Below are 15,715 nucleotides of genomic sequence, written 5' to 3'. Positions count from 1 at the left end.
CATCCTTATCCCAGGAACCTGTGAAGATGTTACCTTACATGGCAAAGTGGACTTTCCAGATGTGATTAACGTAAAGATCTTGAGACGGGGAGACTATCCTGGATTATCTGGGTGGGTCCCATGTAATCACAAGAGGTTTATAAGAGGGAGGCAGGAGGGTCACAGACACAGAAGACAATAGGCAATGTGATAATGGAAGGAGAGACAGAGAAACAGAGAGAGAGGGAGGGAAAGAAGATGCTACACTGTTGGCTTTCAATATAGAGGACGGGGCCATGAGCAAACAATGCAGAAGTCAAGGAAGCTAGAAGTCAAGGAAACAGATTGTTCCCTAGAACCTCCAAAAGAAACACCTCCTTGTCAACTCATTTGAGGACTTCTGACCTCCAGAACTGTAAGAGGGAAAAAAAGTATGTTGTTTTAAGACACTAAATTTGTGGTAATTTGTTACCGCAGCAATAAGAAACCATTACAGAAGCTAAAGGTTAACTCAAGGAAATGGAGCAGATAATTCTGGAAAGATCAAGTTTTCAAGCAAATGAACATTTTTTATTCATCGTATAATGGCAAGCTAGTCTTAATCCCCACAGAAATCAGGAAGAGGCATAGATTTGTAACATCATTAGGCATTTTAATTCATCAAAGAAAATTGCGGTGTCTTCTTCAGAAGGAACTTAAACACTGGGGGAGTTTAATTTACCACTCTGGTATGGTTTAGGTGCAATCCAGCTGAAAGCAGAATCAACACCAAACATTTATGAGTTGTGCAGATCACAAGCGACCTTGCAGTAGATTTGCTTATGTTTCTCTATGATTAGAAAGAGTTTAGGAGCAAAGCCCAGGGGATGCTACCAGGGAATACTTGTTACAAAAACAGGTAGAATAATTGGAGAAAATGTTTGCCTAGAATTTGGATCTAAAGTTATATGACTCACTTTCCTGTTAAGATATTCAACAAGAGATTTATGGAAGGAGAAGACAAGCAAACTAAAAAGGAAAAAAAGGGAGGGTTGAAGTGGAATTCCCAAATAGAACTTTTCCATCCCATCACTGTCGTCTCCCTTTTGCTATTAGAATCTTGCTGCTTTTGAAAATCATGATTCCTGTAAATGACAATGAACACAAATATTATTATTCTCAGCTAATTGTCCATGGTATCTATTTTGTTAGTAATAAAAACAGAAGTACTATTACTTTAATATTTTTATGCCTATAAATAATGTTTTTTATGATCAGCAAATCTGTTAACCTCCTAACTACATCTCTAATCTGTTCATTTCCCTTCATACCCTGCCACCACCTACATCACTGAAGGTACCAAGAGGAAACATGTGACTCACTCAAATTAGGAGAATTGGAAAAAGGTTTATTTACAAAGGTGTGAGTGTAGAGAAACCACACCAAATAGAAAATATAGAAACCCCTGGCAACAAGAGCAAAGCTTTTACCACCCCCAGTCCTGAAGGGACCTGAAGAGGGAGCAGTTACTAGAGCCTGGAAAGAGAGTCATGTGCAGAAGGTAAATTTGAGAGGAATACATCTCTTGTTAAAGGACACAGCCAGCCAGAGGCAGCCCAGGAGGCAAGGAACTGGGGAAATAAATACCCTGACCTCATTCTCTTTTACAGGGGCTTCTTGTTGGCCAAACTCAGCCAGAAGCCAGAGGGCACAGAATGCTGTTTCTGTAGTTCATACGGTTCAGCTTCCCAGGGCATAAAGCAGGATGAAGAAGGTGGAGAGCAAAACTGGGTGGGGGTGGGGTGGGGATGGAGAATGTCCAGCACAGCCCCCTCATACCATCGATCACCATCTCTCCACCACACGAAAGCCTAAATGGTTTCTCACCATCCACGCTGGCTCCCCTCCAGTATTTACTCCAAACTGCAGCTGAAGTGATCTTTCCAATATGCAAATCTGATTATGGTAAATCCCTGTTTAAAACCCATCAATGGCTCCTCCAAAAGGATCAAAATCCTCAGTATATCCCCAATCTCATCTTGGGTCTATTTTCTCCTCACTCCCATTGTTCCTGTCACCACAGGCCTTCTTTCAGTTCCTACAATATGCCTTGCATCTTCCAGCCCCAGGGCCTTTGTACATGCTATTTTTTTCTGTCTGGACTTCCCCACTCCCCAACCCAACTCTTGGCCTAGTCCACACCTCCTCTGGGGAAGGCTTACCTGACCTCCCACTGTTACATCCCCAGTTCTAGGTTAAGTTTCCGTTTTATACACAATGGTGTCTTTCCTGAGTGTACTTCTCTTAGGTTGCAATTCTTTATCTATTTGGTGTGATCCTTTGATGAAGTTATCTTCCTCTGTTTTGTTATCCAACGTGTATCCTGTGCTGAGCACTGTGCTAGGAACTTAGCAGGCACGAAAAAAAGCAAAAGAACGAAAGACTAATATTAAATAAATTATGTAAATGTAAAAAAAGTCTAATATTAGTAAATTACCTTGAAATTGAGTTAATTTCTTTGAATTCAAGCAGAAGCTATAGTGGATATGGGAAAGAAAATTAGCTTTAAAATCCAGTTATAGAGGAACCTGCTAAAGAAAGCAGTTCTTTCCTTGCCAAAATGTGTTCTATCCCTTCATTTCTGAGAGCTATGATGCCTTCCATCATTCTCCTGCAACCATTTTTCTCCAGCACAGCCTCAGCGCCTGGTCTCCCAGAGGAGGCAATGCTTCCCACAAGTGCCTGGTAAGGTACAATAAAACTGCCTCCGTGTTCTAGACATAAATGATGACTTAACCAGGAGCCTCTCCCTGCCTCCCTCCTCTGCATTTGTCCTACCTCTCAGGTCATGAAGGAGAAGAATTCATGACTCAGGACATTTCAACTTATAGACCAGCTGCAGTATTTATTCCTCTCAATCTAAAGGCTGATATAAAAAGAGATCATAGTACTTGGTGGTATAAATATTTGTGTGTATGTTGATATGTAATGAATTTTAATGGTGGGTTTTATGACTTCCAATAACCCCAGGCTTAAAAAAATGACCTCCTATGTCTTAGAAGTCTGTAAATTCTAAACATTCAAGTTTAACAGGTTTTCCACAAGCCTAGTACTAATTTGGTTTCTTAGAGGTTTTTTTGTTTGTTTGTTTTGTTTTGGAAACAGAGTCTCACTCTATCGACCTGGCTGGAGTGCAGTGGCACGATCTTGGCTCACTGCAGCCTCTGCCTCCTGGGTTCAAGCGATTCTCCTGCTTCAGCCTGGGCAGGAGGGATTACAGGTGCCTGCCACCACACCTAGCTAATTTTGGTATTTTTGGTAGAGCTGGGGTTTCACTATGTTGGCCAGGCTGGTCTTGAACTCCTGACCTCAGGTGATCCACTCACCTCAGCTTCCCAAAGTGCTGGGATTACAGGTGTGAGCCACCATGCCCAGACCAACTTAGTTTCCTTAATTGAAATATTGATAAGGCAATGGGCTCATGTACTTTGGCTGGAGAGCCTCAACTTACTATTCCAAGTACTCGATATGATCTTTTATGTGATAAACCTGTTCAAATAATGCCTTATCTCCTGAAAAAATTTATTCCAAACCATTGTGGATTCAGCATTCTTTTTAACGTTTCTTACATTGCTTTCAGAAAAAGCAATTGTAAGGAAAATAGCTCACAGGCTAAGGGGAGGACAGTTTGCCCAGGTTTTTCTTCTTATTGAAAAGCATCACATTTGACAGAGAAGCTGTTTTATCAACACACCCAGATTCTTCTTCCAGCCATTTTTATATCCTCAAGTTCATGGCCCTAAAGAATTTCTAGAGATTTAGACCTTCTGGGAATTAAGTTCTAACCTGTGTGTGCAATTGTGAACTCCATCTACCACCTCCATGTTACCCCAGTATTTGTGAGCTTATAGAGGAACGGCAGGACTATGTTCCTTCACTTGACCCAAGTTCTGTCCCTGTTTGGTCCCACTTAAGCCAGTAGCAGGTCCATCTCTCCCCAGCTCCATTCTTGACACCCACTGCCTGATCCCAGGCTGCCTGCCAGTATTTCTCCTTTGGCCTAAAGCACAGTCCTCCCAACAGCATCCATCAACCTTGCTCTGCTCAACAACTTTGTGTGAATGGCTTTTTCTTTTTCTTTTCATTTATTTATTTATTTATTTTTGAGATGGAGTTTTGCTTTTGTTGCCCAAGCTGGAGTGCAATGGCACAATCTCGGCTCACTGCAACCTCCGCCTCCCGGATTCAAGCGATTCTCCCGCCTCAGCCTCCTGAGATTACAGGCGAACGCCACCACGCTCAGCTAATTTTTTGTATTTTTAGTAGAGATGGGGTTTCACCATGTTGGCCAGGCTGGTCTCAAACTCCTGACCTCAAGTGATTCGCCCACCTCGACCTCCCAAACTGCTGGGATTATAAGCGTGAGCCACCGTGCCTGAGTGTGAATGGCTTTCTTTAATGTCACAGTAGCTTCGGTCTGAAGTGCTTCAGTAGCTCCAACAGGTCATAACCCCCACACAGTCCCCATGATTATCCAGCCAGGACATCTGCCATTTTTTTCTCCTTTCCCTGGGAGAACCGCTCTCCAGCTCACACCCACCAACTACCTTATTTAAGTGAAAGCAATCTGTGATTCAACCAGAACTCTGGCATGTAATCAAGGGCTTTGTCTTAGGAAGTCATGCCCTCAGTTGCCACTCTGCCCTGCCAGCGACAGGCTTTTAAGGCAGCTACTCTACTTAAAAAAAAAAAATATGTCTTCTTTTGAGAAATGTCTGTTCATATCCTTTGCCCACTTTTTGATGGGGTTGTTTGTTTTTTTTCTTGTAAATTTGTTTGAGTTCTTTGTAGGTTCTGGATATTAGCCCTTTGTCAGATGAGTAGATTGCAAAAATTTTCTCCCATTCTGTAGGTTGCCTGTTAACTCTGATGGTAGTTTCTTTTGCTGTGCAGAAGCTCTTTAGTTTAATTAGATCCCATTTGTCAATTTTGGCTTTTGCTGCCGTTGCTTTTGGTGTTTTAGATATGAAGTCCTTGCCCATGCCTATGTCCTGAATGGTACTACCTAGGTTTTCTTCTAGGGTTTTTATGGCATTAGGTCTAACATTTAAGTCTCTAATCCATCTTGAATTAATTTTCGTATAAGGAGTAAGGAAAGGATCCAGTTTCAGCTTTCTACTTATGGCTAGCCAATTTTCCCAGCACCATTTATTAAATAGGGAATCCTTTCCCCATTTCTTGTTTTTGTCAGGTTTGTCAAAGATCAGATGGCTGTAGATGTGTGGTATTATTTCTGAGGACTCTGTTCTGTTACATTGGTCTATATCTCTGCCAACAGACACATGAAAAAATGCTCATCATCACTCACCATCAGAGAAATGCAAATCAAAACCACAATGAGATACCATCTCACACCAGTTAGAATGGCAATCATTAAAAAGTCAGGAAATAACAGGTGCTGGAGAGGATGTGGAGAAATAGGAACACTTTTACACTGTTGGTGGGATTGTAAACTAGTTCAACCATTATGGAAAACAGTATGGCAATTCCTCAAGGATCTAGAACTAGATGTACCATATGACCCAGCCATCCCACTACTGGGTATATACCCAAAGGATTATAAATCATGCTGCTATAAAGACACATGCACACGTATGTTTATTGCGGCACTATTCACAATAGCAAAGACTTGGAATCAACCCAAATGTCCATCCGTGACAGACTGGATTAAGAAAATGTGGCACATATACACCATGGAATATTGTGCAGCCATAAAAAAGGATGAGTTTGCGTCCTTTGTAGGGACATGGATGCAGCTGGAAACCATCATTCTTAGCAAACTATCACAAGAACAGAAAACCAAACACCGCATGTTCTCACTCATAGGTGGGAACTGAACAATGAGATCACTTGGACTCGGGAAGGGGAACATCACACATCGGGGCCTATCATGGCGGGGGGAGGGGGAAGGGATTGCATTGGGAGTTATACCTGATATAAATGACGAATTGATGGGTGCTGACGAGTTGATGGGTGCAGCACACCAACATGGTATGTATACATATGTAACAAACCTGCACGTTATGCACATGTACCCTAGAACGTAAAGTATAAAAAAAAAAAAAAAAAAAATCTAGGCTCTACCTCCACCAGCATTTAAAAGTGTTATATCTTTGGTGCAGAAGGAAAGAAAGTTATTGGAATAACAACAAAGGAAACCAAAAATTGTTATCCTGATTCCCCACGTAGATGCATTTCTCATTGTTGGGGTAGGTAGAGGGACTGTCATTATTATTAGAGATAAACCCTTTATGAGCACCCTTCATATCCACTGGTACCCATACTCTAAACTTGTTGCTCTGTGATCTCTTTAATGGCAGTGATTCAACCCAACAAGAGGTGGCTTTGTTCATTCATTTGACGACCTGGTTATCTAAGCTGGGTAACAGTTTAGAGCATGAATGTTAAGCACAGGAAATGGGCTCAAATTTTATCTCCACCCATGACTAATCATGTCACCTTGAGCAAGTGACTTGGTCTTTCTAAAACTGAGTTTGTTCTATAAAATGAACACAATAAAAAGCTCTCACAGAGTTGTTTAAAGATCAAAGGAGATAACTATTTTAATTTTACATTTTAAATTTTTAAAAAGCTTTTAATTGCAATGAACCACATTTAAAATTTACCATCTTGGTTTTTTTTTTTTTTTTTTTTTTTTTTTTTTTTTTTTTTTTTTTTTTTTTTCTGAGACAGAGTGTTGCTGTGTCACTCTGGCTGGAGTGCAGAGGCAAAAATCATGGTTCACTGCAGCCTTGAACTCCTGGGCTCAAGTGATCCTCCCACTTCAGCCTCCCAAGTAGTTAGGATTACAGGTGCATACCACCACACTGGGCTACTTTTTGTATTTTTTGTAAAGACAAGGTCTTACTATGTTGCCCAGGCTGATCTCCAACTCCTGGCCTCAAACGATTCTCCCACCTCGGCCTCTCAAAGTGCTAGGATTATAGGCATGAGCCAGTGGACTTGGTCATCTTAACTATTTTTAATGTACAGTTCAGTAATGTCAATTATATTCACATTTTGCAACCAATCTCTAGAGCTTTTTTATTTTGCAAAATTGAAACTGTATACTCATTAAACAAGTCATTAAACAACTTCTCTTTTTTCCATCCCCCTAGCTTCTGTCAACCACCATCCTACTTTCTATGAATTTGACTTCTCTTGATGCCTCATATAAAGGAAACCATAAAGTGTTTGCCTTTTTGTGACTGGCCTCTTTCACTTACCATAATATCCTCAAGGTTCATCCATGTCATAGAATGTGTCAGAATGTCCTTCCTTTTTAAGGCTGAATAATATTTCATTGTATGTGTATACCACATTTTGTTTAACCATTCATCCGTCAATGGCCATTTGGGTTGCTTACACCTTTTGGCTATAGTGAATAATGCTGCTGTGAACATCTGTGTACAAATATCTCTTTGAGATCCTGATTTCAATTCTTTTAGATATATACCCAGACGTGGTACTGCTGGATCATATGGTAATTCTATTTTTAACTTTTTGAGGCACCCACCATACTGTTTTCCATAGCAATTGCACCATTTCACATCCCCACCAATAGTGCATAAGGGTTCCAATTTCTCCACATCCTCACCACACATTATTTTCTGTTTTTGTTGTTGTTGTTGTTGTTGTTGTTGTTGTTTTGTTTTGTTTTGGAGAGCAGCCACCCGATTAGCATAAGGTGATATCTCATTGTGGTTTTGATTTGCATTTCCCTAATGTTGACCACCCTTTCATACGCATTTTGGCCATTTGTTTATCTTCTTTGGAGAAATGAATATTCAAATCCACTTTTGATTGGATTATTTGGCATTTTGTGGTTGAGTTGTAGCTCTTTGTATATTCTGGATATTAACCACTTATCAGATATGTGATTTGCAAATATTTTCTCCCATTCTGTAGGTGGCCTTTTCACTGTGTTGATTGCACAGAAATTTCACTCTTTCGATGCACAGAAGTTTTACTTTTGATGCAGTCCAATGTATCTGTTTTTGCTTTTGTTGCCTGTGCTTTTGGTGTCCTATTCAAGAGATCATTGAGAAATCTAATATCATGAAACTTTCCTCTATGTTTTCTTCTAAGAGTTTTATAATTTTAGGTCTTAGATTTAGTTCTTCGATCCATTTTGAATTGATTTTTGAGTATGGTATGAGGTAAGGCTGGCTCCAACTTCATTCTTTTGCATGTGGATATCCAATTTTCCCAATACCATTTGTTGGAAAGACTATCCTTCCACCGAGTGAATGGTCTTGGCACTCTTGCCAAAATAATTATACATTTATTTTTGTGATTATTTGATTAATGTCTGCCTCCCTCACTGAGCTATAAGCTCCAAGAGGGCAAGAATCTTGTTGATTTTACTCACTTTTGTACCTTTAGTCCCTAGTACATAATAAAGGTTCAATAAAGTTTTATTGAATGAGCCAATAAATGCTTGAAAAACACTTAGCACAGTGCCTGCCACTAAATTAAACTTCAATAGACAGGAATGATTATTGTCATTGCTGTTGTTATTCAACCTGTTGCACCTTTTGCCTGGGGCATACATTGCTTAATATGAAGAAAGTGAAGATAAGACTTACTGCCTCAGAGAAATACACAAAAGCGAAAGGCAGAGTGTACAATGATTCAGCCTCTGAGATCTGGCAGATTTGGTTCAAACATTGGTCCTATCTCTTTCTTGTTGTGTGATCCTTGGCATATTAATCAACCTCTCTCCAAGTCTCAGTTTCCTCATCTGTAAAATGAAGGTGATAATATTTATCTTATAAGTTTGTTATATGGGTTGAATGAAACATGTGTAATGTCTTTGCGTAGTGTCCGGCATTTACAGTAAGCCTCCAGTAAATGATCCTTCTGTTATTTCTTTACGAATCATTAGAATCTCTATCTTTTCCCCTCAGTTTGGTTTTGCTACCATCTCTAAAAATGCTACTTTCTTGGCTATTGTCTCCATTTATAAGACAATTTACAAGCGATGACAAGGGTAAATAAGCCAGAATGGGAAATATTTGATTAGGACACTTAAGGTAAAATACTACTAAAGAGTTCCTAACAGACCTGGAAATTAGCACAAACAGCCTATGTATTTTTTCTCTTGACCAAAATGGAAAACATCTCATTAGTGCAGATCCTGACATTATAGATTACCTCTGTGAATAAAGATTTTTCAGGAAGAGCACCTCCATTTTTAAGAAGATATCATTTTATGAGAAAGCATGCTGAGAAGGAAATATCTCCTTAAGAGTTTTATAGACTCAAACTGCCAGAAAAGACCCCCAGAAAGGATCTGCTTCACTGAAGCCCCAAGGAGGGTAAATGATTAAACCTTCCAGTGTTGATAGGCTTGTATCTCATATTGGTGACTTATTAATTACTTGACCTTTTCCACAGTGCACTTAGCATAGCAAATTATACTCTTTTCTATTGGGACTTGGGTGACTTACATGACTCTTTGCAACTTACTCAGGGCTGGGCTCAATATAAGTCACCCAGTGAACATATTGTAGCTGATTGCATGTTTTTCCCATGTGGTGTGACAGTTTCATGGCAGCTTGGAAAGAAAGCACCAAGAAATACAGATAAAAGAATTTAAGGGAGAGATTTAATTTCTCACATTTACCTTTGAAATCTTTCATAGCTAAAAACAGAAGGAAAAATTCCAGTGATGTGTGAAATTTTGTTTTTCTACATAAAAGATAGCTAGCAGAACTATTTTCAATTAGTAGAAACAAGTCCTATGCCCTCTTTCCTGTCCCTGTTCTCTTTGATACCTTTTTAGTTCTAATATTGTTGACTCTCCCCTCCTCTGAGAAAATCTTGTTTCTTCTGTTAGGCGTTTTCTCCCCAAGAATTGAACCACTTTGTTTCTGTTGACTTCTCATTCTTTTCCTAAGTATGCATAATTATCTAATTCAGTAAATATATAGTAGTTTATTTCTTTACTGAATATATATGGAGTACCCACTATGCTTCAGACACTTTCTAGGAGTTGGTGGTGAAGGGAAAAAAAAAAAAGGATATAAACAAAATGAATAAAAGGGAATTCCAAGAAGTGATAAGGGATATGAAGTCATCCATTCATTCCACATTCAACAAATGCCTTTAGAATGCTTACTACACATCAGGCATTGTTCTAGATGCTGAGAATCCTCTCTCATGGACATGAATTGAGCCTCCCCGGGGTGAGTAGGATAGGACAAGCAGTTGGAGGGAGAGGCCCAGTTAGTAAAGTGGAGTGACATTTTAGTATGGGTTGATGGGGAAGTGGATTGGGGTGGGGAGTGAAGAAAGGGGAAAGAAAGGAGGATCTAAATGAAATTTTGAAACAACAAATTGACAGGGTGTGGTGACTAGCTGAGCATGTAGAAAAAAATAGAGTGCTAAGAAAAAGCCAATACCAGTGTTTGGATAACTAGGAGAGCAGGGAGCCTTCCCACCATTCATTCTGCCCTTCTCCTGCTGAAAGTGTCTGGATTTTCTTTTGTGGATTTTTCCTATCCCCATTCCCACCCCCAGCTTAATAACTTAACCCTGATTGGTTAGGTTATTTAGTGATTCTCATTTCCCAGCTACATTGATTGGTTCAGGGATAATCATGTGCCCCACTATCAAGCTGATGAAAGAAAGTGAATCCTAGAACATTGGCAGGATCTATTGGATAAGACTCCTTTTCTCTTGTCCTAGATGTATAAGGAGATGAAGTCTGAAACAGTGGCAGCTGGTTTGCTACCTCAAAGGGAGAGCCTGGAGCTCTGGGGGCTACGTTGTTGCACCTAAGTAAGGATAAAGACAATACCACAGAATGCATAATGTTGAGACTGGGAGACGAAGTGGATCTTCAGTGATATTACTTGAGTCCTTGATCAAGCCTCACCTGAAGCTAGCCTACATCTCAATTTTCAATTATGTGAGCCAATAGATTATTTGTATTTTTAAGCTTGTTTAGGTTTTCTGTCACTCGCAACTCAAAGAATCTGACACTGTGCTGTTTCCAAAGGCAATATTGTTTCCACTGTCAAAGTTTCCAGTGACTTGTTCATTGATATTAAAGAAAGAAGGGCAAAATGAATAATTTTTATTTGTATGGTACTAGTACAATTTGTTACATGGATACATCACATAGCGGCAGTGGGGAAGTCTGGGCTTTTAGCATAACTATCACCCGAGTAATGTACATTGTACTCATTAAGTAATTTCTCATCCCTGACCCCCTCCCACCCTTCTGAGTCTCCAATGTCTATTATTCTATATACCATGTCCATGTGCACACATTATTTAGCTCTGACTTATAAGTGAAAACATGCAGTATTTGACTTTGTTTCTGAGTTGTTTCACGTAAGACAATGCTTTCCAGTTTCATCCATGTTGCTGCAAAAGACATGATTTCATTCTTTTTACGACTGAATAATATTCCATTGTGTGTGTATGCATATGTATGTATATATACCACACAAAATGAGTCTTTAGACAGAGGTTTACAGGACTGGCACCAGAAGAAATTGGGAAGGAATCACATTTGTAGTCAGGTCCTCTTCTGCTCCCTGGAATGTTCTTTTGTATTTCTTACGTCTTCTCCACACTAGTGATGAGGTCAACCCTGGATCCTTTTTTCCAGAGAGCTTATTCAGCAGCCAGTGTTAGGACAGTGGTTGTTAATTTTTAGGTGTACTAGACTTACTTGTGGAGCTCATAAACGTACAGATCCCTTGGGAGGGTGAGGCAGGAGAATTGCTTGAACCCGGGAGGTGGAGGTTGCAGTGAGCCGAGATTGTGCCATTGCACTCCAGCCTGGGCAACGAGAGCGAAACTCCATCTCAAAAAATAAAAATAAATAAAAATAAATACAGATTCCTGCAACATGTTCCAGGAGATTCAGGTTCAGTATGTCTTGGGTGGGGCCCAGAAATCAACATTTTTAACATTTTTCATAAGCTTCCAGGTGATTCTGAGGCAGTTATCACTTGGAGAAACACCATTGTCTTAGAATGGATTCCCCAAAAGCTGATCCTGATAGGGTATTCATGAACAAGTGATTTAGTAAGGAAGTGCTCCCAGGAGAAACTTGGTAGGTAATGAAAGAAGTAGGAAAGGGAACCAAACAAAGGTCGGATTTCAGGGAAAACTCTAGGAAGGGTACCTTCAGCCTGATCCCAAGGAGGACTTCTGGAGTGTAAGTAACCCCTTAGAGTTGTCCTGTCTTCCGCAGTCAAGGCTTTCATATTCTTGCACTATGGGTCATTGGCTAACAGCTAATCAACCTAAACTCCCAGGCACTTCTACGTGGGCAAAATGATTCCAGTAGCTTGCGGGAAGTCCTCTGGAGTCACAGGCATGGACTTTGGAAGCAAAAATACACTGAAGCTGGAGTGAGGCACACAGAAATGGTAAAGGGGATCCCAGGGAACTTGAGTGAAGCACCTACAGTGTCTGCTGAAACAATTGAAAGGACTTCATATTTACTACAGGGGTATCTGGATTTTTAAAAGTAAGGGAGAGAACAACATGCACCCAGTGCAAAGGGAATAATTACTTAAAAGTAGAATTTTGTTCATGCTTGGGATTTCAGGGTAATTCAGTCTACACATAAGACTCCAGTACCACTGAAATCTGTAATCTTTCAGTGAGTGAACTCTTTAAAATGGTAATTGATGCCTTTCAGTATCTGGCCCCTGCATATTTCTCTAACTCCCTCTGGCCTCTTTCTTCCTATAGGCTATCATCTAGCCATGACCTACTTCTCCAAAGGAGCATGTTCTTCTTCTAGAAGAGCATATTCTTGCTCACCTCCAAGACTTCACAAATGCTGTTTTCTCTACTGATAATCAACTGGCCCCTACTCCCTTCACCTGATTAATTTCTATATTTTCTTTAGTCTTGGTCTGAACATTTTTTCAACTGGGCCTTCCCCAACCCATAAGTCCTCTCAATATGTGTTCCCCGTACTTCCCAAACCCTAACAAACATCACTCTTCAGTGTAATTACTTGCCAACAACTTGTTTTCTTTTAGAATGAAGTTCAGAGAAGGCAGGAATCATTTGCAGCTATAGCCCCCATGGCTAACACAGACATTTATTGAATAAATATAAAATAAATAACTTGCAAAGTGATGTCAGAGTATAAGTCTAATATATGTAGCTTTTTCTGGAGAGAGGGAGGATGTCTTTCATTTTAGCTTAGAACATCCTGTTTATACCATGAGGCAATAACTATTCCAGTTGAGAACAGTGTCATTCTTAATTTTATTCATTAATTCAGTAATAATTTACATCCTTAAACAATCATACTACAGAGTGAGGCTGAACTCTAAATTGCCTAAATTAGCCCTGTCCACACTGACCTCTGTGTGTGGTCCTCATGCTATTATTTCTCTGGAGTGTGTTTTTCCCTTGTATATCTGTGTCATGCTGAAATGATGTGGGAGCCCGACAACCTGAGAATGTCTAGTGCAGTTGTGACGAAAGTCCAAGACCTCAAAGTCACTGAAAATTTGCACTGACATCTGAGAATCAAATTTGTTTAGCACCAACTCCATTCTTGTGGGGTTTTAGATGTTTCTACATTTTTTAAGGCCTATCAGTTATATACTAGAGGTATAGCTATATTATGATGAAGACGTAGTTCTGTTTTATTGGTAATTTTCCTAGCATTAGAAATTGGCCGGGCACAGTGACTCAAGCCTGTAATCCCAGCACTTTGGGAGGCCGAGGAGGCTTGAGGTCAGGAGTTCAAGACTAGCCTGGCCAACATGGTGAAACCCCGCCTCTACTAAAAATACAAAAACTAGCCAGGTATGGTGTTAAGCGCCTGTAATCCCAGTTACTTGGGAGGCTGAAGCAGAAGAATCGCTTGAACCCAGGAGGTGGAGGTTGCAGTGAGCCAAGATCATGCCACTGCACTCCAGCCTGCTGCCGAAGCCCATTTTCCCCCTACTTCTCCCTTGTCTACTTCCCAAGAGGAGGCAGGAGAAGACAAATACCCATGTCCCCAGCTTCCCTTGCAGGTAAGTGTTGCTGCCTGTGACTCTGTCCTGGCCCATGATTTGAGAAAAAGATATTTTCTTTCCCGAATAGATGAGAGAGGGAGCAGAAAGGCCTCTCCTGTCCTTACTGCCCTCCTGCTTCCTCCCTTTAATGTCTGAAATTGCAGCAGTCATCTCATAATGATGAGGCAACAAGCCTGAGGATGAGGTGTTAACATTACAAGAATGGCAGAGTGGAACGAATAAACCTAGGTCACCGATGATACAGTTGAATAGCTGATCAATGTTAGTAACCACACATCTCCAGGCTCCTTGCTACATGGAAAAGTAAACCACTGTTAGTTGAATATTCAGTTACTAACATCTGAATACAATCTAATAGATGCACTTACTTTAACATTTTCTTTGTGGAAACGAAAACAGAACCAAATTATTGACACCTAACTCACTAATACATGGGCTTAGTTGTTGGAACAGTATTGGATTTTTGGAAGACATTCAGAGAAAAATTAATTTAAAAGGTTTGGTTATTTTAGTCCCCGAGGCAGAGAGGATCTACCTCTAGCCATCATACATGGTACAACTTCTGAGGGATGTGTATTGCAGAGAATTTCTGTATGACTAAATATCACACTGGGAACTGGGAGATCTAAGTACAGATTAGGAAAAGAAGTCCTGAGCTTTGTGCTGATTGGCAGACCTCGAACCACTCAAAGCTTGTGGCCAGGGAGTGCCAAGAGCTGATTAAATTAGGCTTATGGCTGTAGGAAGGGGGCTGGATGTGTTAGTTTAATTAATCAGAGCCCACCTCTCCAGTTAAGATGGTTACAATCTCACCTCAAGCTCAGAGCTGCTACCCTATGGTGGGGGAGAGGGGTGGGATGGTTTTTGGGAGAGCAACCGCGGCATTCTTCCATCTGTAAGTGAGGGAGGCTCTTTCCAGATCCAAACCAACTGTGATCCCATGAGCAGAGCGCTTACTTATTTTTGCAATCGTCTCTCTCTTTTATTCACCCACACTTTCTTTTCTGTTTTACTTTATAATTGTCCTTTTCTACCTCTGAGCATAGGTCCCTGTGGAAGATAACAAACCCCAAAATGAAGTCAACAAGGCTTGGTATAGCTCACTCTTGGGCTGGGGAAAAGAAGTGAAGCTGACAAGGTGACTTGAGAGGGTCCCTGTGCACTTCAGGGCAGAATGGAGTGACGCCTTATTCATTAGACATGAGCTGGACATGCCAACTTGTGGTGAGTTACTCTTGGACCCTTAAAGGAGGCAATGTTTCTCAAGTTCTGAAGCCCCCATCTCTAGAGAATGCACAAGCTCTTTGAGAAAGGAGGAAAACCGTGTGCAATTACACTTGTCCTCTGGTCTGCATTTTTTTTTTTTTTTTTTAAGGTTTAGTACCCAAATCCTTAGCAGGCAAATCTCTCAGACTTTTGAGGGAGTGGTCAAGGGTTTTGCACGAAACGTTTCTGAAGAGAAAATAGGCTGTGAGTCTCCACATCACCCCCTCCACTTTGGTATTAATAAATACTTTTTTAAAAAAATTACCACACTGAGAAATTTACCAGACGATTTCTGGAAACTGACTTATGAACTAATTGGGCACTTTTGCTATGCGGAGGAACAAAGACTCTATTGGTCTTCAACTGAGGCATATACCTGTCTGATGGCGTTGGCTCATTCCGCACATGCTCAGTTGAAC

Source organism: Rhinopithecus roxellana, chromosome 7 (genome assembly GCF_007565055.1).
Source record: "Rhinopithecus roxellana isolate Shanxi Qingling chromosome 7, ASM756505v1, whole genome shotgun sequence".
Classification (NCBI taxonomy): Eukaryota; Metazoa; Chordata; class Mammalia; order Primates; family Cercopithecidae; genus Rhinopithecus; species Rhinopithecus roxellana.
The sequence above is the reverse complement of the archived record's forward strand: the minus strand, read 5'-3'. Positions refer to the sequence as shown.